Source organism: Nomia melanderi, unplaced genomic scaffold (assembly GCF_051020985.1).
Source record: "Nomia melanderi isolate GNS246 unplaced genomic scaffold, iyNomMela1 scaffold0577, whole genome shotgun sequence".
In the NCBI taxonomy this organism is placed as follows: Eukaryota; Metazoa; Arthropoda; class Insecta; order Hymenoptera; family Halictidae; genus Nomia; species Nomia melanderi.
In genome coordinates this window covers 25,001-30,000 of record NW_027475691.1, presented here as the reverse complement: position 1 = coordinate 30,000, position 5,000 = coordinate 25,001, and the positions used below count along the sequence as shown (strand labels likewise).

At 50.7% G+C, this 5,000-nt stretch overlaps 1 non-coding gene across 1 annotated transcript in view; it reads left to right on the top strand.

Moving 5' to 3' along the window:
* The first annotated feature begins 4,900 nt into the window (after positions 1-4,900).
* LOC143176473 (5.8S ribosomal RNA) overlaps positions 4,901-5,000 on the top strand; it is a 155-nt gene continuing 55 nt past the window's right edge. Inside the window, exon 1 of the ribosomal RNA XR_013001015.1 lies at positions 4,901-5,000. This exon is cut by the window's right edge and continues 55 nt beyond it. This is a non-coding gene — a ribosomal RNA (5.8S ribosomal RNA).

Genomic DNA, 5,000 nt, shown 5'->3' with positions numbered 1-5,000 from the left:
TTCGTCGGGCACTGGTAAAGGGTGGCGATGATGCGTTCTATAATAGAAATACCCGTCGTAGCGTTTCTTCCGAGTCAACCCGCTCACGAAACTCTCTCTCGTCGTGGAATCCCCGCGTCGGAGAGTAAAACGCGAATTAATACTATGAAAACTTACGTCTCTCGACGATGGGACGATCCACGCGAAGAGTTGTTTACGTGCACGCGTATGGTGCGATTGCGTCGATTCGCTTTTCTGTACGGGGAGAAATAGAACGTTGAGTTGACTTATCGGGTCTTCGTTGGAATTACCGTCGCTGGCATTGTAAACTCCAGATGACCTTGTGATTCCTTCGTCGGGCACTGGTAAAGGGTGGCGATGATGCGTTCTATAATAGAAATACCCGTCGTAGCGTTTCTTCCGAGTCAACCCGCTCACGAAACTCTCTCTCTCGTCGTGGAATCCCCGCGTCGGAGAGTAAAACGCCGAAGGCTTACTATGAAACTTACGTCTCTCGACGATGGGACGATCCACGCGAAGAGTTGTTACGTGCACGCGTATGGTGCGATTGCGTCGATTCGCTTTTCTGTACGGGGAGTAATAGAACGTTGAGTTGACTTATCGGGTCTTCGTTGGAATTACCGTCGCTGGCATTGTAAACTCCAGATGACCTTGTGATTCCTTCGTCGGGCACTGGTAAAGGGTGGCGATGATGCGTTCTATAATAGAAATACCCGTCGTAGCGTTTCTTCCGAGTCAACCCGCTCACGAAACTCTCTCTCGTCGTGGAATCCCCGCGTCGGAGAGTAAAACGCGAATTCATAGTATGGAAACTTACGTCTCTCGACGATGGGACGATCCACGCGAAGAGTTGTTACGTGCACGCGTATGGTGCGATTGCGTCGATTCGCTTTTCTGTACGGGGAGCAATAGAACGTTGAGTTGACTTATCGGGTCTTCGTTGGAATTACCGTCGCTGGCATTGTAAACTCCAGATGACCTTGTGATTCCTTCGTCGGGCACTGGTAAAGGGTGGCGATGATGCGTTCTATAATAGAAATACCCGTCGTAGCGTTTCTTCCGAGTCAACCCGCTCACGAAACTCTCTCTCGTCGTGGAATCCCCGCGTCGGAGAGTAAAACGCGAATTCATAGTATGGAAACTTACGTCTCTCGACGATGGGACGATCCACGCGAAGAGTTGTTACGTGCACGCGTATGGTGCGATTGCGTCGATTCGCTTTTCTGTACGGGGAGCAATAGAACGTTGAGTTGACTTATCGGGTCTTCGTTGGAATTACCGTCGCTGGCATTGTAAACTCCAGATGACCTTGTGATTCCTTCGTCGGGCACTGGTAAAGGGTGGCGATGATGCGTTCTATAATAGAAATACCCGTCGTAGCGTTTCTTCCGAGTCAACCCGCTCACGAAACTCTCTCTCGTCGTGGAATCCCCGCGTCGGAGGGTAAAACGCGATATATAATAGTATATGCCAGTGGTTCGCGCGCGTCGTCTCTGAGATACGCGGTCGACAGAGTTCCGAAAACACGTGATGTGCCACGATTTCCGTGCGTCTTACATCTTTCGACGATGGGACGATCCACGCGAAGAGAACGTTCGTGCTTGCGTGAGGTGCAACAGCGTCGATTCGCTTTTCTGTACGGGGAGAAATAGAACGTTGAGTTGACTTATCGGGTCTTCGTTGGAATTACCGTCGCTGGCATTGTAAACTCCAGATGACCTTGTGATTCCTTCGTCGGGCACTGGTAAAGGGTGGCGATGATTCGTTCTATAATAGTAATACCCGTCGTAGCGTTTCGACCGATGTCACCCGCCACGAAAGTCTCTCTCGACGTGGAAACCCCGCGCCGAAGAGTAAACGCGAAGGCTTACCATACGAAAGAAAACGGTATTATACGCCTGTGGTATGTGCGTCTCGGCTCTGTGATACGCGATCGGCAGAGTTACAAAAAAACGTTGATGGGCCACGATTTCCGTGCGTCTTACATCTTTCGACGATGGGACGATCCACGCGAAGAGTAGTTACGTGCTCGCGCGAGGTGCGATAGCGTCGATTCGCTTTTCTGTACGGGGAGAAATAGAACGATGAGTTGACTTATCGGGTCTTCGTTGGAATTACCGTCGCTGGCATTGTGAACTCCAGATGACCTTGTGATTCCTTCGTCGGGCACTGGTAAAGGGTGGCGATGATTCGTTCTATAATAGAAATACCCGTCGTAGCGATTCGGCCGAGTCACCCGCCACGAAACTCTCTCTCGTCGTGGAATCCCCATGTCGGAGAGTAAAACGCGAAGGCTAACTATATATAAGAAATATATAGTATTATTTATGCCTGTGGTTCTCCGTTTGCCCTACTCTCAGATACGCGACTCGGAGAGTTACGAATAATCGTGATGGACCACGATTTCTGTACGTCTTACATCTTTCGACGATGGGACGATCCACGCGAAGAGATCATTCCTGCTTGCGTGAGGTGCGATAGCGCCGATTCGCTTTTCTGTACGGGGAGAAATAGAACGATGAGTTGACTTATCGGGTCTTCGTTGGAATTACCGTCGCTGGCATTGTAAACTCCAGATGACCTTGTGATTCCTTCGTCGGGCACTGGTAAAGGGTGGCGATGATTCGTTCTATAATAGAAATACCCGTCGTAGCGATTCGGCCGTGTCACCCGCCACGAAAATCTCTCTCGTCGTGGAATCCCCGCGTCGTAGAGTAAACGCGAAGGCTTGCTATAGAAGACTATAGTTTATACGCCTGTGGTTCACCGGTTGCCTGCTCTCCGGGGTACGCGATCGCGCAGGAGTTACGGAAGAACTTGATGGGCCACGATCTCCAAGCGGCTATATCTTTCGACGATGGGACGATTCACGCGAAGAGAACGTTCGTGCATGCGTGAGGTGCGATAGCGTTGATTCGCTTGTCTGTACGGGGAGAAATAGAACGATGAGTTGACTTATCGGGTCTTCGTTGGAATTACCGTCGCTGGCATTGTAAACTCCAGATGACCTTGTGATTCCTTCGTCGGGCACTGGTAAAGGGTGGCGATGATTCGTTCTATAATAGAAATACCCGTCGTAGCGTTTCGACCGATGTCACCCGCCACGAAATTCTCTCTCGTCGTGGAATCCCCGCGTCGGAGAGTAACCGCCGAAGGCTTGCTATAGAAGACTATAGTTTATACGCCTGTGGTTCACCGGTTGCCGGCTCTCCGGGGCACGCGATCGCGCGAAGGTTACGGAGGGACGTGAAGCGCCCGAGCAATGAAACGTCCGCAGGAGGAAACGAGCAACCGCCGAACATTGTTTCGCGACGTTTCCATAATGTATTGTCGTTTCGCTCGCATCCCGCTTCTTTCCCCTAGTTTCCTCGACGCGTAGTTTCGCAGCCTTAGTGGACGAATCATTCTCGATTCGAGGAAAGATATGCAGTGGGGCGTGCAATGAGCCCGCCAGAGACCACGATCTCCAATGCGTCTTTACATCTTTCGACGATGGGATGATCCACGCGAAGAGAACGTTCGTGCTTGCGCGAGGTGCGTTAGCGTCGATTCGCTTTTCTGTACGGGGAGAAATAGAACGATGAGTTGACTTATCGGGTCTTCGTTGGAATTACCGTCGCTGGCATTGTAAACTCCAGATGACCTTGTGATTCCTTCGTCGGGCACTGGTAAAGGGTGGCGATGATTCGTTCTATAATAGAAATACCCGTCGTAGCGATTCGGCCGAGTCACCCGCCACGAAACTGTCTCTCTTTCGTCGTGGAAACCCCGCGTCGGAGAGTAAAACGCGCGAAGGCTGTGACTGTAACATATATATATACAGTATACAATGCCTGTGGTTTTTGCGCGTGTCGGCTCTTCGGTATACGCGATCGGCCAGAGTTACGGAGGGACGGTGAAGCGCACGAGAAATTGAAACGGCCGCACGATTGGAACCGAGCAACCGTCGAACATTGTTTCGCGACGTTTCCATAATGCGTTTTCGTTTCGCTCGCATACCGCTTCTTTTCCCCTAGTCTCTGAGACGCGTTTTCGAGCCGTTCTTCTACTATCGATTCTCGTAGAGAGAAGGGACCGGGTAGTCTGGAAGTGGAACCCGCATCTTGCGTGTACCGTACACGGAATTGAGAGGACCGGCCGTGAAGCTCGTTTTAAAGCCGTGCGTCTGACACCCAACTCTTGCGCGCCAATTTCGCGGCAAGAGATAATATGGGACGAATGACCGGCAAAGAGCCAGCTGTGAAGTCTGTTTTTTTAATCGAATCCGTGGACGTGTGTATGCCGTAGCGTCGCTCGTCGTGTTCGTTCATGGTCGTTCCGAGAGAAAGAACGAAAGCGGTAACGAAGGGACCGGCCGTGAAGCTCGTTTTAAAGCCGCGCGTCTGACACCCAACTCTTGCGCGCCAATTTCGCGGCAAGAGATAACATGGGACGAATGACCGGCAAAGAGCCAGCTGTGAAGTCTTTTTTCATTATTTGCTTTCAATCGATCGATCGGTACGATTCGTGCAACGTTTCGCGCGATGCGACGCGAAAACATGCGCGCAACAATAGATGCGTCTGATCGGAAGAACGCGAGGGTCGACTGCACGCGATGGATTCAGTATCGGGTAGGATACAAAATATATCCCCGTCGTTTCCACGCGTGCGAGTCTTCTGCGTCTTTCGCGGGTTTTTGAATGCACTATACGCCCGGAACGTCGAGAAATATATACATATTACTTGAACGTTTTTCGTCTCGAAAGGCTTCGGTGTCGTCTCCAAGGCGACGCCTGAATCTCCTTCGCGCGCTGGTCGGAGATTCAGGTATCAACTTTTATCTTCTCTTTGAAAGAAGAGAGATATTAGGTCGAACAAATGAGAATAAAATTATATATGTGAAATATAAAATTTATACGATTACCCTGAACGGTGGATCACTTGGCTCGTGGGTCGATGAAGAACGCAGCTAATTGCGCGTCAACGTGTGAACTGCAGGACACATGAACATCGACATTTCG